We start from the raw sequence: 12,876 nt of genomic DNA, 5'->3' as shown, positions 1-12,876 counted from the left end.
TCTAATGATTTTTTTTTAATTTCTATATCATTATTTTTGCTCTAATCTTTATTATTTCTCTTCTGCTGCTGGATTTAGGCTTCATTTGCTGTTATTTTTCCAGGTCCTTTAGGTGTAAGTTTAGGTTGTGTATTTGATACTTTTCTTGATTCTTGTGAAAGGCCTGTTATGCTATATAATTCCCTCATAGGACAGACTTTGCTGCATCCCAAAGGTTCTGAACTGTCATGTTTTCATTTTCATTTGCTTCCATGCAATTTTTTAAAATTCTTTTTTAATTTTGTTGCCCAGCTCATTCCTTAGTAGGAGGCTCTTTAAACTCCATGTGTTTGTGTTCCTTCCAATTTTTTTCTTATGGTTGACTTCGTGTTTTAAAACATTTTGTTCTGGAAAAATATACATCATATAATCTGTCTTTTTACTGGTTGAGTCCTTTTTTGTGACCCAGTATGTGATCTATTCTGAAGAATGTTCCTTGTGCACTTGAGAAGAATGTGTATTCTGCTGATTTAGGATGAAATGCTCTGAATTTATCACTTAAGTCCATCTGGTCCAGTGTGGCATTCAAAGCCCTTGTTTCCATATTGATCTTCTGACTAGGTGATCTGTCCATTGCTATGAGTGAGGTATTAAAGTCCCCTGCTGCTATTGTAATGTTATCAATGAGCTTCTTTAATTGTGTTACTATTTGGCTTATATATTTGACTGTTCTCAATTTAGGGGCATAAATCTTTACAGTTGTTAGGTCTTCTTGTTTTATGTACCCCTTTATAATGATATAGTGTCCTTCTTCATCTCTTATTACAGTCTTTGTTTTAAAATCTAGTTTGTCTGATATAAGGAGTGCTACTCCAGCTTTCTTTTGATGTCTATTAGAATGATAAAGTGTTTCCCAACCCCTCATTTTCAATCTGGAATTGTTTTGGGTCTAGAATGAGTATCTTATAAACAGCATCAATGGGTCTTGTTTTTTATTCATTCTGATACCATATGTATTTTGATCGGAGCATTCAGTCTAGTTACATTCAGAGTAATTATTGATGGATATGGATTTAGTGTCATTGTATTACCTGTAAAGTCTTTGTTTCCATAAATTGTCTCTGTTCTTTTCTGGTCTTTGTTACTTTTGGGCTCTCTCTCCTCTCAAAGGACCCCTTCAATAATTTTTTGCAGCTTGGTTTAATGTTCATGAATTCTCCTTTAGTTTTTGTTTGTCCTGGAAACCAGCTCTCCTTCTATACTGAATGACAGCCTTGCTGGGTGAACTAGTCTTGGCTGCATATTTTTCCCATTTAGTACATTGAGTATATCCTGACAGTCCTTTCTGGATTGCCAGGTCTCTGTGGTAGGTCTGTTGCCAATCTTATGTTTTTACCCTTGTAAGTCAGGGACCTCTTTTCCTGAGCTGATTTCAGGATTTTCTCTTTATCTTTGAAATTTGCAAACTTTAGTATTATATGTCAAGTTGTTGACCTATTTTTATTGATTTTTCGGGGTTTCTCTGTGCCTCCTGGTCTTGAATGACTGTTTCCTTCCCCAGATTAAGGAAGTTCTCAGCTATAATTTGTTCAAATACACCTTCTGCCCCTCTCTTCCTCTCTTTATCTTCTGGTACCCCTATTATCAGGACATTATTTTGCTTATGGAATCTCTGAGTTCTGTACGTCTCCCTTCATGATCCAGTATTTGTCTTTTTCTCTTCTTTTCAGCTTCCTTATTTTCCATCATTTTATCTTCTATATCATTGACTTTCTCTTCTGCCTCATTTATCCTCACTTTTAGAGTCTCCATTTGGGATTCCATCTCAATAATAGCATTTTTAATTTCAGCCTGACTACATTTTAGTTCTTCTATCTCTATAGTAAGGGATTCTCTAGTGTCTTCTACACTTTTTTTCAAGCCCACCTTTATAATCTTTGTTTTAAATTCTAGTTCAGACATTTTATATCAGTATTGATTAAATCCCTAGCAGTGAGCACTACCTCCTGTTCTTTACTTAGGGTGGATTTCTCCATCTCATCATTTTTTTTCCAGGAAAGAATAGAAGAATGAAAAAGGAAATACAAAAATAACAAAAACAAATGAACAACAACAACAACAAAAAAAAACAGAAAAGAAAAACAAAAACTAAACTAAATAAGAAAAAACTCAAACAAGAAACAAAACAGAACAAAACAAAGAACTAGATCCTGGGTATATTTTGGTCAGTTTGTTAAAAGAAACTAGATCCCAAAATAGGAAAGAAAGAAGAAATATATGTTATATATAACGTATAAATAAAAATTGAAAAAGAATAAAAAGTGCATTGAAAAAATAAGGAAATAGCTGAAAAATAATACTGAAAGACTAAAAAATAATAAAAAAAAAAACACGAATGTTATATACTGTTTTCTCCAAGAGCTAAAGCTTTGCAGTTCCCTATGATCAGTAAACTTAGTGCTAACCAGTTGTTCCTCTTGGTCTTCTGGGGGAAGGGGGCCTGTTATGCTAATTCTCAGGTGCCCTTGCCCTTGTGAAGAAAATGACCTACTCTTGCCAGGGGGCTGGGCTCAGTGTAAACAGCTTCTGATTCCACTATGTGGTGCTGTTTCGCTCCCTGAAGGTGTTTAGCGCCAATGGGTGGGACTAAAATGGTGGTGCCCTGCTCTCTAGCCCTGGAGCTGAAAGTTTGTGTCTCTCATTCTTCAGTGAGCCCTCACAGAAAAGCAGCCAATCACTCCTGTGTCCCTGGTTTCTGTCCAAAATCTGTGCTCACCCAGCCTGTAACTGAATGTTTTTATCTCAGGCATGCAACTGAGTTTCAAAACTCCAAATTTTACAGATTTCTCCAGCTTGGACACATGCTGTTCCTTTCAGGGGAGGGAGACTTCTGCTTTTGCTGGGCCCCTGCCAGGGGAGCAGTCACAAGACCCTGCAGCAGTTTGCAGTTTATGGTAACATAGAACAGAAAGCCAGCACCTAGGCTCGCTGTTCTCAGTCTACTTCCCCACTCTTATGTCTGGGAATTCTGTTGCTCTCAGACATCCCTGTTCTTCTTGTGACCATGGAGATTCTGAGACCACATGTCCCACCTGGTATTCCACCCTGCTTCGCCACCTGAGCAGCTTTAAATCAAGGATGTCCCCCACTGTAGCATACTTCTAAAAGTTCCAATTTTGCACTCCGCTGCTTATAATACTTTGTGGTAGCCTCCTTAAGCTGGTTCCCTCCCCTCTGCCATATCCTCCAATATATCACCCCAGATTCAAGTTTCGGAACCTCCTATCTTTCAAAAACTGGTCACTTTTCTATTTGTAGAATTGCAGCATATCTTTTCATAGATCTCCAATTGATTTTGCAGGTTTTCAGAATGATTTGATAACTAGCTGAATTCCAGGGACCAGATGAATTTAGGATTCTCTACTCCTCTGCCATCATAATTCCTCTCAAGATCTGTTATATATTATTCAGGAGAGATGTCTGTGCCATTATAATAGTGGATATACTCTAGGTTGATAGTGACTCAAAACTCAGCACTGTGTAAGGTTGTTCAACTAGTTAGAGATCAGCCTAAATTTATTATCTGTTACTACAGATCTTTCTTTTTTTTTTCCAGAAAGACACAATGAGACTCAGCTGAAATAAACATACTATGTCTACTGTTATAGTTCCCTGATGTATTAGTCTGGCATTCCAGTCAAAACACAAATGAATGTATTGATTGTGCTCATTGGTTTCATTTTGTAATCATCAACAACTTATTTAATAACAAATTTTGTAATTTTACTGAAATCAAGAGACATGTCACCAAAATACTGTTCCCTTAAAGGACCATTTTTCAAATTAAGGCATCTAATCCTTTTCATATGCTTCATAATGACTGAAGACTTGTTGGCAGATTTGATGATATAAATTAATTATGTAAATAGTTTGAGTCAGAAATCTTGAATACTTCAAGACTAAACAGGTGCTCTCTTATATTCTCTGGACATACCATTGGGTGCAGTTTTCTATTACCAATGTTGATTACATATTCTCTGATCAGAAACTAATTCATCTTGCCTGAATAGATGAAAAACACAGCAGAAATTGAGTAGATTCACTTTTATTTTTTATCCATGAATATCACATTCCCTTTCCCAGCATCAGACTTTCATTTTCTTGTTAGGTATTTCATTTGTTTTAGTTTAAACATTATTTATAAATCTCATTTGGATGACTTTATCATTTTGTAGCATCTTTCAATTTCACCTTATAACATCACTCTTCTTTTATAATAACAATTTACAAGTATTTAATTTACAAAAAAGAATCCACACACAAATCTTATAACTTTTACAAAAATTAACTCAAAATAGATCATAAAACTAAGTAAAACTCAAAAATTTAAAACTCCTAGAATATAACAGTATAAAATCTAGGTGACCTTGGGTTTGATGATCATGTTTTAGATGCAACACCGGAAGCATGCTCCACTGGAAAAAAAAAAAGGATAATATCGACTTCATTTAAATTAAAAACTTCTTCTCTGTGTGGAACACTGTTAGGAGAATGGAAAGACAAGCTACAGAATGGGAGAAAATATTTGAAAAATACAGATGATGAGGGAATGGTACACAAAATGCACCAAAAAACTCTCAAAACTTCGTGATAAGGAAATAAACATCTCATTTAGAAATGGGCAAAAATATGAACAGACAAAAATATGCAATGCTATCCTTTAAAAAAATGTACCCATGCTCACCTCAACGAATAAAATAAATGGACGGCAAATAAACATATGAAAAGATGTTCAATGTCAAAGGACATCAAGAGATTTCAAGTGAAATAACAATGATATACAACTACAAACCCACTAGGATGGCTAAAATTCCAACACTGACAATACCAAATGTTGGTTAGAATGTGAAACAACCAAGATGTTCGTTCATTGCTGGTGGTATGGTACAAAATGGTACAGTCACTTTACAAGAAAGTGTGGCAATTTTTTACAAAACTAAATATAGCCATATCACTCAATCCAGCAATTGCAATATTTCATATTTACCCAAATGAGTTGGAAACTTACACACACACAAACACACACACAAGCCTGCATACAAATGTTTATAGCAGCTTTACTCATAACTGTAAAAACTTGGAAACAACCAAGATACCTTTCAATAGATGAATGAATAAACACACAGTGATAGATCCAGATAATGGAATATTATTCAGTGTGAAAAAGAGTGAGCCATCAAGCTCTGAAAAGATATGGAAGACCCTTAAATACATATTGCTAGTGAAAAAATCCAATCTGAAAAGGCTATATACTATATGATTACAATAATTTGACATTCTGGAAAAGGCAAAACAATTGAGACAGTAATAATATCAGTGATTGCTAGGTGTTGGAGGTGGGGGGAGAAAGGAAGGAATGAATAGTCAGAAAACAGAATATTTTTAAGGCAGTAAAACTATTCTGTATGATACTGTATTGGTGCCTACCTCTCATTATACATTTTTCAAAACTTATAGAATGCACAACACAAAGAGTGAATTCTAATGTAAACTATGGTTTTACTTACAGATTATTAGCTCAATGTTAATCACACTAATGGAAATTTAACTGTGGGAAGGAGGAATGAAAGAGTATACTGGGACTCTGTACATTCTGTAAACTAGAACATAAAGTCTATTAATTATAACAGAAAGAAACATAAAGTCTATTAATTATAAACAAAAGAAAACATTGACTTAAGTTTATACTTTGTTACTTGCAATGCTGCCCTTTAAAAAATGTACCCATGCTCACCAAGAGTTGTTATTTCTTGTCTTTTATTTTAGTGATTTGACAGATGTAAGGTGATATCTCATTATGGCTTTGATTTGCATTTCCCTGATAATTAATGATGAGAAATTTTCATGTCTGTTGGCCATTTGTATATCTACTTTGGAAAACTGTCTGTTCAGGTCATCTCCCCAATTTTAATCCAGTTTTTTTGGTGTTGAGGCATATATTTTTTGGTATATTTTAGATATTGACCCTTTATAAGATATATCATTTCCAAATATATTCTCTCATTTGGTAGGTTGCCTTTTTGCTTTGTTGATGATTTCCTTTGCTGTACAAAGTTTTTGTTTTGTTTGTTTGAAAAGTAGTCTCAATTGTTTATTTTTGCTTTTGTTTTCCTTACCTTAGGAGGCATATCTAGAAAAATGTTAGTATGGCAAATGGGAAGATTTGGAAGTTCCTCAAAAAATTAAAAATAGAAATACTATGTGATCCAATAATCCCACTAATGGGTATTTACCCAAAGAAAACAAAACACTGATTCAAAAAGGTATATGTATCTTTATGTTCCCTGTAGCATTATTTACAATAGCCAAGATATGGAGGCAACCTAAGTGTCCATCATCAGAAAAATGGATAAGAATGATGTGATATTGCACTATTATAAAACACTACACAACCATAAAAAAAGATGAGATTATGCCATTTGAGACAACAGGGATCAACCTAGAGGTTATTATGCTAAGTGAAATAAGTCAGAAGGGCAAATACCGTATGATTTTATTCATATGTGGAATCTTAAAAAATGAATAAACAAAAAGTAGAATTAGACCTATAAATACAGAGAAACCTGAAGTTGCCAGAGGGGAGGGGTTTGGGGAGGATGGACAAAATATGTGGAGTTGGAGATACGGGTTTCTAGTTACAGAAAGAATAAATCATGTGAATAAAAGGCACAGCACAAGGAATATAATCATGACATAACATAATGTATAAACTTGTTGAATCACTATGTTGTACACCTAAAACTAATGTAATATTGTGTGTCAATTCTACTCAGATAAATAAATTAAAAAGTAAGTTTAAAAAAATGAACTCATGGGCAGTCATGTAATATTATTCTTTTTTGTTTACTGTTCCCTAGAATTTCTCACCATGATAATCTGCAATTATTAAAAAATTCATTTTGGAATTTTGGAGCAACATGCCCTATTAATTTTTCTCACATAACTCTAGATGTATCCTCTCTTTTAAAACCTTGCTTTGGTTTGTCTAGGAGAACTCAAACTGGTCTTCTTAACTAGAGGAATGTCCTCATAAATCTGATTTCTTTTCTGTCATCGGTGTTCCTTCTAAATCCCAAATTCATTATTGTAAAATTTATGTTTCAAACACTTCACCATTTTTTCCAATATAATTTTTTGTCTTAGCATTGTATAAACAACAGCAACAATTTTACTGTATCTATATTTTATTCCTCACATTCTTGTAACACATTTTCCACTTCCTGCCTGAAATTACATACCACATATTCACAAATGCAAACACACTATCACACACTACATGACACATACACAATGACATCCATTCTTCCTTAAATATATTTTATTATTTCTCCATGACTTCACTCATGCTAGTCCTTTTTGTTCACCTCCCTCATGGATAGTTTCAAAAATCATTTAAAGTTCATCTAAAATTGTGACATCAAATCCTTGCTGAATATCCCAGTTGTTTGCTTTCTCTAAAATATATATATATATATATATATATATATATATATATATATATATATATATTCTTAGGCTGTTTTAACTTATGATTATTTGTTTTTATTTTTTTTACATATTTATTTCCTACCTTCTTTAGGCTAATAGGGTCTTCTGGGAGGAGATGCTATCTTCAGTTTTACTCAGTGCTCAGAATAGTAAATAATTCAACTTTTAAAAATAAAGTATGTTAACTTAATATTATGAAAAATAGTCAACCATTTTTGAAACAATGAATAAATTAAGTATTAATCTTTTACAAATACATTGCTACTTATTTCATCTTAATAGACTGGTTATTTTAAATAAGATATATATATATATATTTTAATTTTCTGTAGTCTACACATATGACTGATCAGAAAATATATTTGAAAACTCTGAAACACAAGTTAAGTGGGTTATTAGCATGGTTTGTGCATTACTTTATGTTTTTATCTATAAATGTCATTTTCAGCTATTTCTCAGAATTATCTGAATAGCCATACAAATCTAACTGCACTACCATCAAAAAAATCTTAATTGGGGTGCCTGGCTGGTGCAGTCAGTTTAAGCATCTGACTCTTGGTTTTGGCTCAGGTAGGTGGAATTGAGCCTCACATCAGGCTCTGTGCTCAGGGCAGAGTCTGCCTAAGACTCCCCAACCCTCTTCCTCTGCCCCTTCCCTCTGTGCTGTCCCTCTCTCTCTCTCTCTCTCTCTCTCTCTCTAAAATAAATAAATCAATCTTTAAACAAACTTAATTACCACAATTCCAAATGTTTTACTTAAATCAATTGTTTTATACAATTTTCCAGTAGACATTTTTCTATGCATATGTGATACTAGAATGGTAAAATAGAATAAATCTAAAAGAATTTCAGCTCTGTATTTAGACTTACAGAATGACAGCATCTACAATCTTGACCCTCCGCAAAGTTTTTTTTTTCTCTTTCAGAAAGAAAAAGAAGCATAGTTAAGCCTGAGAAATTCATCAAGCTAATAGTGTGATGCCACTGCAATAAAATAAGGTTGGGAATTTTCATTAGATTCAAGCATTTCACTGAAGTTTTAAGGAGGTTATTAATTCTAAGTCAAGTGACCATTATCCATATCTTTTATTTCCAAACTGCTCTGCTTTAAAAAGTCACTGATGTAAGGGCGTTTGGGTGGTTAAGTCCTTAAACATCTGCCTTCAGCTCAGGTCATGATCCCAGGGTCCTGGGATCGAGTTCCACATCAGGCTCCCTGCTCTGCAGGAAGCCTGCTTCTCCCTCTCCCATTCGCCCTGCTTGTGTTCCCTCTCTTGCTGTGTCTCTCTCTGTCAAATAAATAAATAAAATTTAAAAAAATCACTGATGTATCATTTTGTATTTAAGCACTCATCACTCTATTAAGTTCAAAGACTTTTATTAAAATGTTGGTATAAAGGTAAATAAAAATTGCTACAATAAAATCCACATTGTTATCGCTTTTATTAGCCAATAATTTCATTAATATAATCTCAATGGGCAAATTCAAACAATAGTGATTTTTACACAGAAGTACATTAAATTTGAGCTATTTCCCATTCTACTACTACCACCTACTGCAAACTGCTCCCACTCTTCTCAAAGATAATTTTTGTCAATACTTTGTTGTATGTTTTTGTTTCCTTTCTGTATGTACACATACACATATGTGTATACATATATATATATGCATATATATAATAGTATATAATTAACCCTTGAATAACATGGGTTTGAACTGCATGGGTCCACTTATACATTAATTTTTTTCAATAAATATATTGGAAAAATTTTTTTGGAGATTTACAACCACTTTTTTAAAAGATTTATTTATTTACTTTAGAGAGAGAGAGAGAGAGAGCAAGCGGGAGTATGGGCAAAGGGAGAGAATCTTCAAGCAGACTCCCTGCTGAGCATAAAGCCCAACGTGGGGCTCAATCCTAGGACCAATGAGATCATGACCTGAGCTGAAACCCAGAGTCAGATGCTTAAGTGACTGAGCCACCCAGGTGCCCCAAGATTTGCAACCATTTGAAAAAACTCACAAATTGCATAGGCTAGAAATAGTGATTGTTTTAAAGTTAGATATGTTATGAATGGATAAAATATATGTATATTCTAGTCTATTTTATTATTACCATAAATACAAACACATCTACTACAAAAAGTTAAAATTTATCAAAAATTACACACATGAACACTTATAAGACATACATGCTGTCATTAGCAGTCAAGAGAAATATAAAAATACAGTATTAAATAATAACTGCATAAAATTAACTATAATTCTTACTGTACTACTGTAATAATTTTGTAGCCACCTCCTGTTGATATTTGAGGTGAGCTCATGTGTTGGAATTATTTGCTTAGAAAGTCTTGCAATGTTAATCATCTCCACATGCACAGTTTGTTTCTCTGGGAATTGTATATCACAATAAAAGGTGATCTCTTGTGGTTCTTTTGTATTTTTCATCATGTTTAGTGTGATAGCATAAAGCTTGCATAACACCATGAGACCCATATGAAGTGCTACTTGTGCTGCTGGAAGTGCTCCCAAGAAGCAGAGAAAAGTCATGACATTACCAATAAAAAAAATTGAATTGCTTGGTATATACTATAGATTGAGGTCTGTAGCCGCAGCTGACCACCACTGCAGGATAAATGAATCCAGCATAACGATCATTGTAATAAAATAAAAATAAATTTATTAAGCCATCACTGCAGCTATGCCAGCAGTCATGAAAACCTTGTACTTTTTGCAAAATGCCCTTTAATCTCATATTGAAAATGCAGCTTTATGTGAGCACAACATTGCTATAAGAAAGGCATACTTATAGACCTTAATATGATTCTTTAAAAAGTGAAGTCATTATATGACAAGTTAAAGCAAAAGGAAGATAAATGATCTAGGGATGGATAATTTAATGCCAGCAAAAGATTGTTTGACAATTTTAGAAAAAGTTTTGGCTTAAAAATGTCAAGATAACAAGAGAAGCAGCTTCTGGCTTCCAAGAGACAGCAGACAAGTTTCCAGATGTCACTAACAAAATTATTGAGAAGAAAGGATATCTGTCAGAATAAGTTTTTAATGTAGACTGAAATGGTCTATCCTGGGGAAAAAAATACCACAGTGGACATTTAGTAGTAAGGAAGAGAAGCTAGCACCAGGATTTAAGGCAGGAAGGAATGGGATAAATCTACCAGTTTGTGCAAATGCAGTTAGGTTAGGTTTATGATTAGGACTGCTTTTACTATAAAACTACAAACCTCTGAACCTTGAGGGGAAAAGATAAACACTACTAGCCAATTTTTTTGATTGTACAAGAAGGCCTGGACAATGAGAATCCTTATTGACAGTTCCACTGATGCTTTGTCCCTGAAATCAGGAAGTACCTTGACAGCAAGGGAATGTCTTTTAAAGTTCTTTTGATATTGGGCAATGCTCCTGGCCACTCAAAGCCCCACGAACATCAAAATGGTCTACTTTCACCCAAACTCATCTGTAATTCAGCCTCTAGATCAGGGGTCATAAGGACCTTTAAGGCTTATTATACACAGTACTCTATGGAAGTGATTGTCAATGCTATGGAAGAAAACCCCAATAGAAAGATCATAAAAGTCTGGAGGGATTAAACCATTGAAGAGGCCATCATTGTTATGGAAAAAGCAGTGAAAATCATTAAACCCCAAATGATAAATTCCTGCTGGAAAAAATCATGTCCAGTTGTTGTATATGAGTTTGCAGGGTTTACAACAGAGGCAATCAAGGAAATCATGAAAGAAGTTGTGAATATGGCAAAAAAAAAAAGTGGTGGTAAAGGGTTTCAAGATATGAATCTTGGAGAATTTCAAGAGTTAATACAGACACCACACCAGAGGAATTAACAAAAGATGACTTGATCAAGATGAGTACTTCTGAATCAGTGCTAGATGATGATGAGGAGGAGGAAGAAGACTTTGAAAAAGCAGTCAAAAAACAAATTGACATTAGACAATCTGGCAGAAGGGTTCTGGTTATTCAAGACTGCTTTTTAATTTCTTTTACATCATAGACCCTTCTATGATATAGGCACTGAAACTAAAGCAAATGGTGTAAAAAAGACTGATACCATATAGAAACATTTTTAGAGAAATGAAAAATCAAAAACATCAGACAGAAATTGTGCTGTATTTCTGCAAGTTTTTACTTAGTGTGCCCGTCTCTCCTGCCTCCCTTTCCAATTTTTCCACCTCTTCTGCCTCTGCCACTCCTGAGACAGCAAGACCAACCCTTCTTCTTCTTTCTCCTTAGCTTACACAACGTGAAGATGATGAAGATAAAGACCTTTATGACGATCCACTTCCACTGAATGAATAGTAAATAATCATCATGCCATACAGTTAATAAATGTAGCTGTTGTGCATGTGTCTAAATGTGCAAATCTGATAACTGTATGCAAGAACTGCATGAGATGCTTTTGTGTCATCATCGCCATCATTGCCTAAGTATTCATCATGTAGAACATCATGTGCAAGACTCTTATGGAAGTGGGCAACTTATCCTTACGTAAGGATAAGGTTAGTGACAATTCAATATAAAATTAACAATGTGTTAGTTCCCTTGCTATTTTATAACTTCTTTCAAAGAATTACATTATCATACAGTATGCCTCTATCTCTCATAATTGGAGAAACTGTTAGCTTATCATCATAGGTAAGTGTTTTTTTAAATTAACATTTCCAATACTGTATTATGAATATGACTGTAATATTGTATGCCATAAAAATTTTATAATGATTAATTCATTTATGTATAGGCTAGGTTACTATGAAGCAATTGTATTGATTACACTAGGATACCATAAAGCAATCACATTGCTGCTTCTTCATTCTCAATGCATGAATCATTATATCTATAAATAAATATGAATTTCTTTTTCACATTATCTTTGCATTTTATGTCTAATGTTAGTAATACCTATCTACAGTGTTTTGTATCATATAAGACAATATTGATATAAATACCGGCAAATGATTCATCTTATAAAGAGATGACATAAAGTTATTATGTCAATAAATACAGTAGCTTACTATAAACGTATTTTCTCTTCTTTGTGATTTTCTTAATAATCTTTTATTTTCTCTAGTTAACCTTACTATAAGAGTACAGTATATAATACATATACAAAGTATGTCTTAGTCGATTGTTTATGTTACCAGTAAGGTTTCCAGTCAACAGTAAGCTATTAATAGTTAAGTTTCTGGGGAATCAAATGTTATATGTGGATTTTGACTGTATGGGGGGCGGGCACCCCTACCTTCCCCCATTGTTCAAAATTCAACTATATTTATATATACATGAGCTGTGTTTTTTAACATGTAAATAGTAGT

The sequence above is a fragment of the Zalophus californianus genome, chromosome X (assembly GCF_009762305.2).
Source record: "Zalophus californianus isolate mZalCal1 chromosome X, mZalCal1.pri.v2, whole genome shotgun sequence".
NCBI lineage: Eukaryota > Metazoa > Chordata > Mammalia > Carnivora > Otariidae > Zalophus > Zalophus californianus.
Note: the sequence above shows the minus strand (reverse complement) of the source record.